This window comes from Phyllostomus hastatus, unplaced genomic scaffold, assembly GCF_019186645.2.
Source record: "Phyllostomus hastatus isolate PE091 unplaced genomic scaffold, TTU_PhHast_1.1 phas_contig_58, whole genome shotgun sequence".
NCBI lineage: Eukaryota > Metazoa > Chordata > Mammalia > Chiroptera > Phyllostomidae > Phyllostomus > Phyllostomus hastatus.
In genome coordinates this window covers 51,850,042-51,868,026 of record NW_025333916.1, presented here as the reverse complement: position 1 = coordinate 51,868,026, position 17,985 = coordinate 51,850,042, and positions in this window count along the sequence as shown.

Here is a 17,985-nt window from a genome sequence, read left to right as displayed (position 1 = left end):
CTGTGGAAAAATGTACTTTGCGAGAGATGAGTAGATGAATACAGAAGCAAGAAAATAAATACAAAAGCAGTGTTAAGCAAATAAATTAATGAAGTCAGTTTTGTACAAACAGCATTTAAAAGAACACACGTTCTTTTATACTAATCTAGAAACGAAATGCAGAAAGTATGAGTTAAGGGGTAGAAGGAGGTAAAACTATGATGAAGGGCTCGCCTTGTGAGACCATGGTCATACGGAGTGTGTTAGCATGGCAACGCTTGGGATAAGAGAAACAACAAATGGCAAAGACTTGAACAAGGAAGCCGTTTCTTTTTCTCATGTGAAAGTCTATGGTTAGACAACTCAGCACTGCTGGGATGGCTCTGAGCTACTGCTTTCCACCGAGGCTGATTTCCTCATCCCCTGCCCCTTACTCCATCCCCTGGCATTCACAGTTCACCTCATGGCTTGAGGTATTGGTTCCAGTTCAAAAATCTACCTGTAAGCCATCCAGCAAAAATTCTGAAAGGAGAAAAAGGGGGATGGGAACTCCCAGTCTCTTTGGCAAGACTAGGGAAGAGGCTCAGCAGCATAGACTTGCACTGTATAGTCTTTGGATGGCTCTTTGCCTGCCTAAAGAATTGAAAGGGCTTGTTACTATGGAAGATAAGAATAGTTATTGCAGAATCAGTAGCTCTCTCTTGCCAGACGTGATGAGGAAAAAGTAGAATTAAAAAAAATCATTGACTAATCCAATGGGAAAATGGAAGGCCGGGTCCAAAAACAAGGAGAAAGCATAAAGAAGAAGGACGGACTATGAAAATAGTGCCCATGGACACGTCTAAGTTTTTAACTTACTTATTTTTCTTGCAGCACTTAGCATTCTTTATTTTCCCTTATTTATGAATGCGGATTATTATTTTCAATTCTTCCCACTAAACTGTGATCAGTTTGAGATCAGTATAAATATTTTATTCTTCTTGCCCTCATTTTCTTATCATAGCAGACAATGCTGCACATTTGTTTAATGATCATCAGACAAGGTAACTGTCCAAGAACTTGGGTGTAAGAGTGACAGAGCTCACTGATTGTGGGCAAGTCTACGGAGAAGTGGCTGTGTCATTTAAGATTGTTTAGCATCCAAGGTGTTTTTTCTTATGACAAACACAAAAGATTTTGTAGTCCATTGTTGTCCAGGGTACACACATTCTTTGATCTAGATTTTAAAATAGACACTGGCCAGTAGACAGAAACAAAAGCTGTCACATTTTGAGTATAATTTTTGTAATATACCCAAACCTTGGGAGTCTATGATTATTCTTATTAAACATTTCTGATGTACTTTAATTTTTTGAAGGGAAATTGTAGAGGGAAAATGTGAAATAAGTTTTGAATAAATACAATGTATAGTGAATGAAATAAAAATAATGAATGATTAAATGGCTCCAAATAATTTTACACCTCTATAATGCATGTAAGTGTGTGAATGTGTGTACTTGTATGTGAATGTGCATGTGCACGCTTCCATACACATATAATCCCTGCCCTGAAGAAAAAAAATACCTTCTAGATTTTTGTGAAGATATAAAGGCTTATCATTTTTATCCTTGGCAGTGTAATGACAACAAAGGAAAAGCAAAGACTTAAGAGTTTGTGAGTTTTTTGCAAGTTATTTAAAGAGTGAACATATCTGTTAAATGGGTGCATTTATTGTAAATCATTTCTCGGTAAAGTTTTAAAAAGTGAAATAAACATTTTACTGTGCCACCAAAGAGCCTTTCTTGGGATGCATAATAAATTCACAGAAAAACCAGAGATTTCTCACTCACTACAACCCTTAAGATGGCAATAAGGTGTTAATTAAGGATCAGGGCAGAGCACCAAGGTCAGTGGCAGAAGGAGGAGGAAGCCAGCCCTTCAGCTACATGGTAATACAGGGATTTAAATCTACCATTATCCAGGCCGCTCTTCCTGCTTTGCGTAACAAAAATAGAAAATACCCTCCTTAAACATGTACTTGTCATCTCAGTGAGGCTTATTTCTCTTTAAAAATAAATTGTTTTTAAACACAGGCAGGTGCTTCTTTATAACCTTTTTTTTCTCTCTTCTTGGTCCTTTCCCACCATCCATTCCTGCATGTCCTAATCTTCCCTTCCATTCCATGCAAATTTACTTTTTAACATAGACACAAGTATATTTTAAAATACTAATTATTATAATTATGATTATGATGAGTGCATAATATACTCATATTTTCCTGGCTATGCTTACAGAAGTCCTAGAACCAAAGGTCATACTTAATATGCACGTGTACTTATTATCCTCCACTAACATCCATCACTATTCCTTGTAGAAATATGTAACTCCGGGACTGAAGGAGAAATGATATTGTGCCGGAAAGTAAGGGAATGTTCAAAGAGAAATTGTGACCTGCCAAAGCTTAGAAGAATGTGTGGCTTAAATAACAGCAACTTATTTTCTCATAATTCTGGAGGTTAGAAATTCAAGACCTGAGTTCTACAAGGGTTGTTTTCTTCTAGAGCCTCTCTCCTGGGCTTGTAGATGGCAGTCTTCTTCCTGTGTCCTTACATGGCCTTCCCTCTGTGGACTGTCCCTGTGCTAATCTCCCCTTATAAAGACACTAGCAACATTGGATTAGGGCCTACCTCTATGACCTCATTTTAGCTTAATTACCTCTTTAAATACTCTTATCTATAAGTATTGTCCCATTTGGAGATACTGAGGCTTAAATTCAGCCTATGAATTTTGGCCACACTTCAGACCATACAAAATAAGCAGAAAGGCTGTTTAGCAGAATGCCAATTTTTTAAAAAAATGTATAAACAATGATACATATAGAAAATTTCCTGTTGGCTACTATCAAAGCACTTAATGATTTAGGTGGTAGCTACTGATGGAGATTAAGGTTGGCAGGTGGAGGTTTGACGAGGAACAGGGTATTGGTTTAATCTTAGAGTATTTTCCCACAATAATAATATTCACTGTCAAATGGAGAAACCGTAGCATTTTAGTGGAAAAACCTAGAGAACACCAACATGTCCAGATGGTCAAGGTTAACAATGCTATTGTTGGCATTTAGCTCGGAAAAAGGGAGCAAAGGGAACAAGACATTGCTCTTACTGAAATGGTGGAACATAAGCCTGCTTGTTAGCCAGGAAGCTACAGCTTCATTCACTCCAGGGGGTTACAGCATTGCTCATCCAAGGGGATTGACACTTCTTCCTCCCCCCTTTCAATACCTGGATTGTTGGGGGAACAGTGGTAGGTATTAGAACGTAGATGCCTGCCTAACTAGGAGGTGGACTTATCCAAAACTTGGGAAATTTTGGGAAGTTGACTGGTTCTTTCAAAAAAGCACTTGGTCCATCCTAAACCCAAATTTGTATAAACTCTGGGGTACTGAGAAGCTCTCTCTCTTGCCCACCCAGTGATGCACTTGCTCCATTTGTGTGCTCCTTCACCCAGGAGCTCACAGGCACGTGGGTCTAGCAGCTACCTGGCTCACAGCAGATGGTGTGGGCACCAAAAAGACTAAGCTCCCTCTCTTTTGTCCTCCTGGTAACAAGCTTGTCCCATGTACTAACGCATTCTCTCTTCACAACTGTGTAGCCTTAGCAGTCACATGGTTGGTGGCCACATGAACTCCACCATGGGAGCAGCCAGGAACATATTAAGCTGTCTGGATGGGGATTGAGACTATTTAGCAGGCATCTGTGGGCTCTGAAGGACCAAGGTTTAACATGAAGCAGAAACCCTGGACACTGACTTTTGTGTTGGCCCTGTGGAGGGCCTTCTTGGACTTTTTCACGGTGGGGTAGAGGGAGATGGGACATTAAAAATGCAGAGAGGAGCTTCTGTTTCTACATGAATAGACCATGCCACACCACAGTCTCCCATGAATGAGTCCTTGGAACACTTTCCTTGTGACCCTGTGGAGGAGTTTAATTCCCACCAAAAACAACACTGCCTCTGATGGCACAGGGCAGCTGTGCCCACTAAGAAGCACATAGGGTGATTTTGGTTGTATCTTTGTAAATATAGACTCTGTTTGGTCAAGACTCTGGTAATGAGGAAACATTGGGTAGGCGCAGTTTGAGAGACTTGATACAGAGGTAGGCATGTATTCTTGACAACAATGAGATATTAAAATGGGGAAAACACTGAGGAACATATTTATTTTGGAGGAAGAAGAGAGATGAGACAACAAAATGCAACCTGTGCTTTTGGAGGGAATTCTAAATCAGAGAAGAAAATACCTTGTTAGGACCAGTGGCAAAATATTAATGGGCTCTGTGAGTTGGATACAAGAGCGAATCAACACTGACTTACTCAATTGCAAATTTCTATTTGGGTGTTATTAAGAGTGTTTTTGCTGTGGCAGGGCACTGAAGTATTGATAATCTTCTCTCAGATGATTCAGAAAAAGACCAACAGATGGCATTGAACATGTGTATATTGTGTGTGTTTGTATATGAAATGTTATAAAATGTTAAAAGTTGGGGTATATCAGTGAACAAAGATATGGGGAAATTTATTGTATTATATTTACACATTTTCATATGTTTGTTACAGATTTAACAACAGAACTTCTAGTTAGCGTACTTTTCTTACTAGTTTTTTCCCACAAATTCATTAATTAATTAAAGGAAATTTTGTTTTCATGTGGTTTTCTTAACTTAGAGCAATTTGGTAACTTCAATATTCTGTCCAGCTTCTTCTTAAACTAATTAGACCAAAGTTAAACACACTTTGTAAATTACTAAATCTTAGTAATAACTATATCATCCAAGTTGTTGAGTTGTCGCTACATCTTGGCTTAGAACTGAGGTGAAAAACATCATAGTTTTAAGTAAGTGTAACAAATTAATTAGAGAAATTAGTACCAGAATTTCTGATTATTATTTTTAATGGACTCCTGTCTTTCTTCTCTTGGAAATTGATTGGCATCTTTTAGTTCCAGCTGCTAAATTAATAATGCTCTATGCATCTCATTAATCCATATTTACAAAGGGTTTACTATGGCAAATTAAGACAAAAATACTTTGGCCACGTTGATTATGAAACATTTTTAACGAGGAAATCAAATAATGATCCTTTTATCTTGGAAGACATTCCTTAATAGTAGAGTCACACACTGCTTCACAACTAGAGTCTGATCTGAGATAAGGGTTGTTAGGTGATTTTGTCATTGTGCAAGCATCAGAGAGTGTCTAACAGGAACCTAGATGGTTTACCTTAGTACTGTAATTGCATGCACTTTGCTTCTACAGGACTGACAGCACAGTAAGTTTGTTGACACCAGTATCACCACCAGCAAAATGAAAGTAATTGTATTGTGAGCACAGACAGTCGGTTTCTTTTTTGTACTGTAAGTGCCTGACTTACACTTTGATTTCCTAAACGTCTACTCTAAATGGGCATCCACTTCAAAAAGGCATCTATTTCAACACAGGCTATCTAGAATAAACACCTTGCCAGCCACAGTACTAGATGAGGATCCAGGCCACCCCACCCAACTGAGCCTCTTCTGTTTTAGAGATCTTGGTTGATTAAGGTAACTGACCAGTTGGGCTACTTGTTTTCTCTCTTCCTGTGCTTTAACATGCCACTCTTATGTTGTATTTTTATTTAATGAAAACTTTTAAAATTACATTTAACATTCAATAGTATATTAGTTTCAGGTGCACAAAATAGTGGCTAGACATTTATACAACTTAACAGGTGCTGCCTGGGTAGTGTAGTACCATCGGACACTCTACATGGTTAATACAGTGTTATCGACTCTATTCCCTGTGCTGTATTTCACACCCCATGACTGCTTTGTAACTGCCAACCTGTACGTCTTAATCCCTTCATCTTTTTTACCCTGCCCACCAATGCCCTCTGATCTGTCAACTGTCAGTTTGTTCCCTGTACCCTTGAATTTCTTTCAGTTTTATTTGTTTATTTATTTTGTTTTAAAGATTCCAAATATAAGTGATATCATATGGTGCATGTCTTTCTCTTTCTTATTTATCTCACATAGTATAAAACTCTGTTGGTCAATTCATGTTGTCACAAAGGGTAAGACTTCATTCTTTGAAACAGCTTAGTAATATTCCATTGTATATACTTATGTACTATTCTTCTTTATTGTCTATTGATGGACAATTAATTTGTTTTATATCTTGGCTACTGTACATAATGCTGTAATGAACATCGGGGTGCATCTATCTTTTCAAATTAGTATTTGGGGTTTCTTCAAATAAATATCCACAAGTGAAATTGCTGGGTCATATGTTACTCCTATTTTAATTTTTTGGAGGAATCTCCATAGTGTTTTCCATAGTGGCTCCGCCAGTTTGCACAAAGCTTCCCTTTTCTTCACATTCTGGCCAATACCTGTTTGTCCGTTTGTTGGTGATAGCCATTCTGGCAGGTGTCAAATGGTGTGTTCTCGTGGCTTTAGCTTGCCTTTTTCTCTCATGATTTCTCTCAAACGTGACACTGAGCACCTTTTCACATGTCTATTGGCCATCTGTATGTCGCCTTTGGAGAAATGGTTTTAAGGACCTCTGCCATTTTAAACTGGATTTTTATTTATTTTTTTAAAAATTGTATTTATTTATTTTTAGAGAGGGAAGGGAGGGAGAAAGAGATAGAGAGAAACATCAATGAGCGGTTGCTGGGGGTCATCGCCTGCAACCCAGGCATGTACCCTGACTGGGAATCGAACCTACAACACTTTGGTTCGCAACCTGCACTCAATCCACTGAGCTATGCCAGCCAGGGCTTGGATTTTTAAAATTATAGATTTATTCATAAGTTGTAAGAATTCATTATACATTTTGGATATTAACTCCTTATTGGATGAATATCTTCCCCCATTTAGTGGGCTGTTTTATCATTTTGTTGGTCGTTTCTTTTGTTGTGCAGAAGTTTTTTAGTGTGATGTAGTCTTATGTTTATTTTTTCTGTTGTTACCCCTACCCAGGATACATAATCCCCCCAAAATATCACTAAGAAGAATATCAGAGAGTTTACTGCCTATGTTTTCTTATAGGAGTTTTATGTATTTGGACCTTATGTTTATGTCTTCAATACATTTTGAATTTATTCTTATATATGGTATAAGAAAGTGGTCTAGTTTCATTTTTTTTTGCACATATTCCAGTTTTCTCACCACCATTTATTGTATAAGGCTGTCTTTACCCCATTGTATGTTCTTGCCCGCTTTGTCAAATATTAATTGACTATAAAAGCATGGTTTTTTTTCTGGGCTATTTTGTTCCATTGCTCTATCATCAATCTATCTATCTATCTATCTATCTATCTATCTATCTATCTATCTATCTATCTATCATCTATCTATCTATCTATCTATCATCTATCTATCTATCTATCTATCTATCTATTATCTATTTTTATGCCAGTATCATGCTCTTTTGATTACTATAGCTGTATAGTCTAGTTTGATATCATGTAGCATGGTATTTCCAAATATGTTCTTCTTTTTCAAGATTGCTTTTGCACTGTTTTTATGCTTTAAATTCCCCAATGAAGCATAAGCCCCCAAAAAGCAGAACCCAAGGCCTGTGGATGCTCTTACAGTAATTTTTTATTTTCAAAACCAATGTCACATGTAGTGTTGTAAGTAAGTTGCCAAGTTGAATCAATACCATCATTGTTATGCTATATTGATTCATTTTTAAGTTAGTAAAGTTGATATATTTTGTTTTAATAAAATTTATTTCAGAGACAATTCATAATTTCTTCATCTTTGGTTTTCTTTTTAAAATCTTTACTGTATTTTTCCATTACCATTTAATCCCCTTATACCTCCTCCCCGTGTGATCACCACATTGTTGTCCATGTCCATGAGCCATCTTTCTTTTTTGCATAATTTCTTAACATTCTTTGAAGACTATTAGTCTCCTAGGTTGGTCACAACAAATTACCATTAAATTTGTGGTTTGTATGAAAATATATTATCTTACAGTTCTGGAGGCTACAAGGCTGAAGCCAAGGTGTTGGAATGGCTATGCTCACTCTTGAAGTTCCGGGGAAGAATCCTCTCTTATTACTGCCTGGCTCCCTGTGGTTTCTGCAGTTCCTGGCATCTCTTGGTGTGAGACACATCACTCCGATTTGTGATCTGCTCTCACATAGCCTTCTACCTGTGTGCCTCTCTTTGTCTTCGCATGGTTTTCGTACAAGGGCACCAGTCGTATCCTAATCCAGTGTGAGCTCATATAAGCTAATTATATTTGTAAAGACCTTGTTCTCAAATGGAGGTCATATTTGAGGTTCCAAGTGAGCAGGAATTTTTGGAGGACACTATTTACCCCAGTAAAGAGACTTTCCATTGAACCCAGTAAAAAAAGTTCCCATTGAAATTCAGGACTATGTTTACTTTTTTCATTGGTTTGGCTTATTTTTACAAAATTTAGACAGCATATTTTTTCATTAGAGTGGTAAGAGTGAATATTTTTATTTTAAAAAATTAACATTAATATTTTGATCGATTCTCAGATACTCATTTTTTAAATTGTTGATACTATTATAGATGTCCCCATTTTCCCCCTTATTGCCCACCTCCACCCAGCCCCACCCCCTGCCCCTGGCCATCACCACACTGTTATCTGTGTCCATGGACTATGCTTATATGTTCTTTGGTTAATATCTTCCCCTTCTTTCACTCAGTCCCTCCCACCCCATGCCCCCTACCCCTCTGACATCTGTCAGTCTGTTCCTTGTAGCCATGTTCTACTTGTTCATCAGTGTATTTTGCTCATTAGATCACACATGTAAGTGAGACAATACAGTATTTATCTTTGTCTGACTGGCTTATTTCACTTAGCATAATAATCTCCAGGTTCATCAAAGTCACAAAAGAAACTTGTTCAGAAAACAGTGCTAGGCTCTTGAATCAATGGTGCTGGGAAAATTAGAAAGCCACATGCAAAAGAATAAAACTAGATTGCAGTTTTCCCCATGTACAAAAAATTAATTCAAAGTGTATCAAAGACCTAAATACAAGATATGAGACAATAAATTACAAAAGAAAACACAGGTACAAAACTTAGGGATCTTGGTCGTAAAGGACGTTTTATGAAAATCGACCTTGAAGGCAAGGAAGTAAAGGCAAAAATATATGACTAGGACTATGTCCAATTAAAAAGCAAAATTCTATTGCTCTTTTATACTATGTAATAATTTGTAAAGAAATAATTAACTTGTAAAGAAGTATTTTTGCAATATAATGTCTATGTTTTGTTATACAATTGTGAGGTGTTTTCACATTTTTATGTATTTTTAAAGTCCTTGACCCCAATATCTGTATATAATGATGAATTAATATTACTAGATTCTTATGTTCCATAATTACTTGATCTGATTATGTTTGGTCAAGATGATAATAACATACAGCCATATAAAATGGTATAGATTGTTATTTTTCATCAAGGTTCTGATACCTTCTTTGTATATGACAATATACAATATCTGAATCAAATTTTATAATTAATTTTAAAATAATAAGGTCAATTCTCTTATTGTGACTCATTATTTTAGCTGCTTATTTCACTCTTCTGACCTTAGTTCTTAGACATGTTCATGTTGAAAGAAGTATTATGTGTATTTTTAGTTTTTAAAAATAATTAGATACTCTGTTATAAATGGACAATTTTATGTTATTTTATAACACTATTTATATTATTAATTTATTTATCTGACAGAATGCATTTAGGAAACAAGGGAATTTTTTTTTTGAAGTGTTCTTCCGAGCACAGTTATGCCTTTAGGAAAGCTGGAGTAGACTTTTGTTGTTCACAGCCTGTGCTGCACCTAATACCTGCCATCAAAGTTCAGAACTAACCAGTGGAAAAATAGACAAATTGTTTAAACGTTTATTTTCCTTTTTGATTGACTTAAACAAATTACATTGTGTAAAACAACACGAACATTGTTTATTTTTCATTATTTACTCAAATTGACTGGTGAATAATGAAAGAAAAAAACAGCTGATTAGTAAAAGTGTTGTTTTTTAAGAAATCATTCTAAAATAATGGAGCCACAGTCATTTACATCACACTAATTATAAAAATCTAGCAGTTGACATAACATATAACAGTAATTGGAGGCATTTTGGCATTCTTTTTTGAGAGTTCTGTATTAGCTTTATCAATATATCAAATGAATTATGCATGCATTCACACCCTTCTCTCATTGAAAATTATTTTTCTAATTTCATTTTCTTGTCTATTGAATTGACTTCCAGGGAAGATTTAATAATTCTGAATGGCACATTATATATTTTAATTTTATAATGAGTAACTTACTCAAGCACATAAATAGTTGAGAATATATTCTATGGAATATTTTAAGGTGGTTATTTAATTCTTTATTCCTAAGATTCTGGGAAAATTTATGCTCCTTAGCACAACCTACTCTTAAATTTCTTATTTCCTTCAAACTAAAAAAATGTTGATTAGCTCGTTAACACTAAGGTTCTCCTTGACATAGCTTCTGCAGTTTAGAAGTTAATATGCTACGTGCCCCTGTTAAATATGTTATCTAGAAAGCCTCAGAAACTTACAATAAACCCAGAGTGCACAAAACCTTATGGTTATGATTTGGCTTTACACTGTTTTTTAATGAAAAAGTTGCAAATGAAACTCTTATTATAACAAATAGAAAGAAAGTATGCATATTCCAAAGAGGCATTTCTTAGGAAAACATTGCATACACACTACAGACTTTACTTTCAATTGTCCAGTGCAAGAATACACATATGAAACTTCTAGAAATAATTTTGACCCTGTGCCAATTTAAACAGGAAAACCAATTTTAAGATTTGATTAAATTTAATTGTGATTTTTGTTGCTAAAGGAACTCTTTCATATAGAAAGAAAACTAGTCTATGCACAGCTTAAAAACTCAGTATGTGGGAGTTTCCATTCCATGGAAGATGGAACAGACATACTTTTCACTATCTTCTTGCGGAGTACAAGTCAAAACCCCACATGTTACAGATAAATCAAACTCAAGAAAACTTTGGAAAGTATTTCTTGGAAAACATCCTCTTAAAGAGTTGTTTCACAAGACACTAATTTTCTTTAAATTGCAGAGTTTATTGATTGATGCTTTTAAAATAATTAAGTCTTCCTATATCTTAAGATGATTTATTTACAACATAATTAGGAAACTGATAGCAATCTTAAAATGAGATAATATTCAACTGCCCCACACACTCAAATTTCCCATTAAGTTTTAGTTATAGGTGATATGAGGATGTCTAATCATACACTGAACAGTTTTTCTCATCGTTGATTTGTTGAAAAAGGTTACATTCAGGAGAGGAGTCAACCATTTATTTATTCCTCAAGTATTTATTGCATTCTGCGTGTCTAATATGTCACTTGTTATGCTGAGTTCTGGCACTGTGGTGAAGAAATGAGCCAAATCCAAAGCAAAGACTCTAGTCTCAACCCTGGGCTGTATGTAGGGTAAAAAGGGATTGAGTCTGAGTGAGATAAGATACGGAGGGACAGGCTGGAGTGAATGAAGCGTTGGGATGGGTAAGACTAGGCCAAGATTTGCACAGGTTGTACCATGGGACTTATGGATTAGCTCTTCTTTAGGGGTCAGTTCTAAAGAGAAATAGAATAGTTTCTTTATAGAATGAATTAGGGGTGGAGGATCAGGTACTTTGGCAGACAGCAGTGGAATAAGGAAAACACAACAAAACAAAATAAAATCCAAGATTTAAAATCATGTGTAAGCACTTTAAGACTGGGAAGCATAATGGTTGGTATAAAATTTAGGGTATGAAATTTTAAAATGAAAACCTAGTCCTGTGAAAGAAATTTGTGCTTTTATATTGGCACCACCCCCCAAAAAATTTACATTAGCATACCATTTTCATACTTATGAAACTGAGATTTAATATTTTGAGGAAGAGAGTGCCACAATGCCATTTCCAGACTTATCCATAGACAAAATAATTTCCTTCTAAGCTGTGGAAGTACATTTATTCTTGCTCTTAGATTACAAGTTTTCTCAGGGAATACACTGCTTTGAAATATGATTATAGAATGTGCTGCATATTTTAAATATTCAGCTCGTAGGAGAGCTGATAATAACCTGCAAGTTTTTGTCATTAATTTTAAATTGTCTTTAAGAAAAGAAATGCATATTCAGCATTGTCAGGACATCACTCCTTTGTTTACACATATTTTAAAGTAATATAGAAAAGTCCACTCAAGCTCCTTGTATGGCCAGTTAAGAGAAATGTCATGGTGAAAAGGATGATATGAAAAGAGAATACAAAGTAAAGGTGGTGAAATTCTCCATACTAGTTACAAATAAAGAATATTTCTACATCTAATTCTTAGAAGTTGTAAATCAGTCTGGAACAAAATAGTAATATGAAGTTATTGGCGACCCTTCTATACAGACAACTTAGTAAAGGTGATTTTATTCTGGAAGATTTTAAATTAACCTACAGAACATCTTGTTAGTCTTAATTATGGGGCAAGGTAACTTATTTCCTTTTTGACATGTATTTTTTAATTTGTAGAAACATAGAAGTGAAACTAGTAAATACAGTAGTTGGTTTAATAGGAGACCATGTTAAAAGAATATATTGACTTTTTTCTATAAAAGCCTCTGAACTCTTGCCATAATATATAATAAACATTAATATAATGTTTGCCTTAGATGATTGTCAAAACGAGAATTTTCTTTGTTGCTTTTCCCAAATCCATCCTTTTAATTTTAACTTCAAACTGAAGTTGTTATATTATATAAAGTTGATTATATTATATTATATTAATGATATTAAATTTATATAGACAAATTAAATTTTATAAAAGTTTCTCAACTTTTTCTTGTAAGCTTTAACTATGTTTAATAAATTACACAATTTTAATGCGACCTTATCACCTTAATGCTTCTTACTTATTGTACCATAAAATAGTGGGTTGATCAAAAAGTTCATTTGCTTTTTTTCTGTAAATGGGTCTATTAGTGCTTAGTTGTCTTTAACTTTGTCTAAAACAATTTTGTTAGATTGTATTGTAACAGCTGTCATATCAGTGCACATTTGAAAAAACTTATCAAAATTGTTGAATTTTTGTGTAGCCACTTAAATATTGAAGATGGAAAAAATTACACATTTTTAGCATGTTATGCTTTATTATTTCAAGGAAGGTAAAAACATAACTGAAATGCAAAAAAAAATAAAATAAAAAAAGATTTGTGCAGTTTGTGGAGAAGGTGCTGTGACTGATAGAACGTGTCAAAAGTGGTTTGTGAAGTTTCATGCTGGAGATTTCTCACTGGACGATGATCCATGGCTGGGTAGACCAGCTGAAGCTGATAGTGATCAAATTGAGACATTAATTGAGAACAATCAGTGTTATGTCATGTGAGAGATAGCTGACATACTCAAAATATCCAAATCAATAAATCATTGGTGAAAATGAACAATGTGTCTTTTATTTTATGGAATAAAAACATATGGAATTTTTGGCCAACTCAATATTTTGAAAATATTTTCTTTCCTCTTTTGTTTTAAAAAATGTATAATATTGATAAAATTAGACTTTAGGAAAATTACTAAAATTTATAATTAAGATATTTTATTTATAATATGGTATTTATTGTCTATATCTCTAAGTATGTTTTGGTGCAAAAATTTTCAGATTTTACTTTATCTCGATTTGTACTTGCAACTTGAGGGAATGAGGAAATAAACACAGGTTCAGGTCGCTTTTTTTTTAAGATTTTATTTATTTATTTTTAGAGAGGGAAGGGAGGGAGGGAGAGAGAGAGAGAGAGAGAGAGAGAGAGAGAGAGAGAGAGAGAGAGAGACATCAATGTGCAGTTGCTGGGGGTGATGCCCTGCAACCCAGGAATGTACCCTGGCTGGGAATCGAAACTGGGACACTTTGGTTCCCAGCCCGTGCTCAATCCACTGAGCTACACCAGCCAGGGCTCTCAGGTCACTTTTTAAAAAGAAAATGGACAGCTCTCATTAGTTTAGGACTAGAAAATTGTAGTCAGAAACTACTCCCTAAAGAAAAAGAAAGAAAAAAGGAGACATGTTTAAGAATTGACTAAGGGATAAAATAACTGCAATGCATACACACACACATGCCCACAAAGACACCATCACTACTGAAGTGCATTTGAGATCCCGAGATTAATATCCCTTGTCACTGGCATTCCAAATGTGGAAATTAATATCTGACGTAAACGTTGGAATAGAGTTTTGTAATTGGTTTTTGAATTCTGAATGGTAGGTATGACAGCATTTTTAAAAGTTGGGGCAAGCTAGCCAGAATTTTTCTAAAGAAAGAATCAGAACTTTTCTATAAGTCAGGAGATACAACCTCACTATCTATAATAATTGTCAAAGGAGAAGATGCTTCCATTTTATTGATGTAAAGTACATAAAATGCAAGAAATCTTTATATTCTGCCACAGAATAATCTAATAGCTCAAAATCTGGGGCAGGTGTCAGCAAACTTTTTAAGCAAACAAAGGTCCAGAGACAAATATTTTAGGCTTTGCAAGCCAAGAGGCAAAATTGAAGATGCTGCATAATGCCCTTGTTGCAACTACTCAGCTCTTCTGTTGAAATGTGATGGCGGTCATAGTGAATACGCAAAAGAATTCACGTGGCTGTGTTGTAATGAAACCTTGTTTATAAACATGAAATTTTGGTTGTTCTTCTGATTTTCTTCAACTCTAAAGACATCCTTTGTTCATGTGCCTGGTTTATGAAAGAGATAGGAGGCTGAATTGATGTGTGAGCTTTACTGTGCCAACACCTAACTGAGACTCTCAACAAATGAGTAATCCTGCAATGTGCATAAAATTTGGAGCTATAAGATTAAGTATTGATTATTTCAAAATCTGTTATGGTACAGTCTGGCATGAGCTGTGAGACTGTTGCTTTCTCACATGTGTGCCTAAGGTACATGGTTCTATCTGTTTCCCAACTAATGGCATTAGTGCTGGATTTCTGACAGCTATTTGGAAAATGTCTTAGTCTAGCTACCATACAGAAGAGAATGCATGCCCAGCTTCACTGAGTAAAGATTTCTACTCAGGGAAACTGTTAGAATTTTCAGAAAGAGCAGTCATGTTTCAAAAATCATTCAGTCTGTTATCTCCATCTTCATTTTATTTGCTGTAGATGAACCAGACCACTCTTTGCTTTACCTCTGTGCTGTTGAATAATGGCTCTCATTGGTTTGTGGAACCTCTGAATATTAAATTATGTGAAAAAGAATGTTTTCAGAGGAAATAAGTTAAGAATCTTGCAATAAAAAGATCATCCTCAACTGTAAAGATGGGCTCTCTCTTTACAGGTGCCCTTAAATTATGTTGACGGAAGAGACAAGACCAGACTGGACTAGTGCAGCCACGAGCCAAGAAAACTAACAGCCACTAGAAGCCGGAAGAGGTAAGTAACAAATTTTTTTCTAGAACATATGGAGAGAGTGTGGCCCTATCAAAGCCTTGGTTTGGGACTTTTGACCACCAGAACTGAGAAAAAGTATTCTGCTGTTGAAGCCATTGAGTTTGTTGTAATCTGCTACGGCAGCCTCAGGAATCTAGTACAACTACCCACTTACCTCCTAAACAGGTAGTAGTAAGGAATCAGACTCCATGGTCCTAAACTACCATCTATTTGACTTTTATCAATGAAATAAAAGAGAAATGAATGGAACTATTTTATACCACTCAATGAAAAACAGTTAAGACATTTTAAAGTGGTGCAGATGAGTTATGTAAAAAAAAAAAAAAACAAAAACCCAAAACCAGCTTTTCATATCAGCAACTCTTCTGAATATTATAGAAACAAGATTCTAAAGTATCAAACAGTGAAGTTAGTAAACAACTTAGGAAAATTGACAGAAAATGGTATATTTTCCATATTTAAATGTAAGCAACTTGAAAGAAGATTCTGTGATTCATTCATTGTTTTAATGTCCATAAAGCCATAGATAGTGTCTCCGTGTACTAGGTCAATTTGTGCTTGGAATCAATGAGTGAATCTTGGGAGCCACCGCAGTTATGACATTTTAATTACTCTTGTGTTTTCACTTAAAGTGAGTGGTATAGTGAGTAACTTGACAGAGCTTAGCAAGCCTTTTTACCAGAACTGACATTATGAGTTTTTGGAGCACATACAAATGACCTTGAAGTCTAAAAACTTAGAAATACAGAAATGCTGCTAAAAATCTCAAAGGCCATAAGAGCTTTCCATAAAAGTTTCTATTACTAACAATAAAATACCTTCAAAATTTCTTCAAATACTTGCTTTATTTTAAAACTGTTAACAAATTTGAGCTAAGAAATTAAGGGCTTTCAATGGAACAAGAAGCTCACCTTCTAAGATATAGTTTTATTTCATTAACTGTCTTCTCTTTTATTCACTAAAATAAACAACTGCATCCTCTCACTGCTCTCTATCTAGTATCTACGGAATGTGAAATAATTAGTTAAAAGTTGGTGGACAGCGATGTCGCAGAATCACTCTCTTGCAAAGGGAAAGAAACCTTGCCCTGACATTGAAAAGTGCAGGCTGGCCAATGCAACTGTTGTGAAAAAGATGAAAGTTTTATTTAATGTCAAATATAATCCTATTTACACTAATTTCACAATTATATGGGGTAGATTAATATTATTTTATATGATCTTAATATTTCAATGGCCATTTTTTCAAGTTTTGTTTTTAATTATAAAACCATCTTTGCCTGTGCAATTTATTTGTCCAGGGAAAAGTAAGAAATATGCCCAAGGAAACACTTTGGCTTTAAACTTGAGACATGTTTAATTCATTCACAGTTGATTTCTATGCAAGTAAAGAATTCTGAATAATGAACAAAAATGTTTCCATCATCAAAATTGATCCTCTCTCTCCCTCTTCCCCATGCCCCTCATTTAGAAAAAAAAAGGAATTTTTTCCTGGACAACCTACTTATAAATGAAGTATTAAATGGGCAGAAATCCCAAAAACATAATACTTTTTTCCTTAAGAAAACAGCCTATTATTTAAATAGGTTACGGCTATATAGAAAAAAAAAAGAATTTTCAAATATTGTAAAGTGTTATTCAGATACCCTCACTCTGAAAAAGGAAATAAGATCTTGCATGATAATAGGAGGTAGACACATTACTAATGCACACAGTTGGGTTAGACCATTTCCTTGAAATCTGAGAATTTTAGACTATCTCCCCACTATCCATTAACTGAAATTCAAATCTAAAAATAAATAATAGGTACAGAGAGCTCTACAGATATAATCCTATGATCATTACATATTTGTTGATTGTTGTTGAATATTTATCTTATTTGAGAGCGCTTTTACTAGATGTATCTGATCAGAATGGAGAGGCATTTTTACTTCTGAATTCAAACATTGTGTGATTCTTTCTACCATATTAGTACCATGCACTGGTAGATTCTATCTACCAGTACAGCATGGAATAATGTTGGTCAGAACATGCAGCCTGGGCTGCCTGACTGCATGGTCATGCGGGCATTTCAGCCCCGGATTCTGCAGTTAGGAACTGATTTACCTTGGAGCTGCGTGTGTGAACAGGACGTTGAAGAAGCACCTGAACTGGAGGCACGTGACCATGGCTGTGGAGCAAATGCGATCTCTGTTGAAGTGGAATAAACTGAAACACATAAACCCACTGTAACCAACATTGAGATGGTAAACTTTTTGAGGAAATTATTTACTTGAATTTCCAAAATACGTTTAAATGGTAGGTGGCATGTTTGCTTAGGTCATAGTCAGAGAATTCCAACCATCATTTAGCTTTATGGTCTGGGTGTGATCTCCTATCATTTCTAGATATCTTATGTTTTCAAATTTCTTGAAGTTTGAGGTAAATAGCATATAAATCCCTTCCAAATTAACATTATATGATTTTGTAGGAAGAGTGTTATATCTTTTAATAGTTTTAGATATTCATATCTGT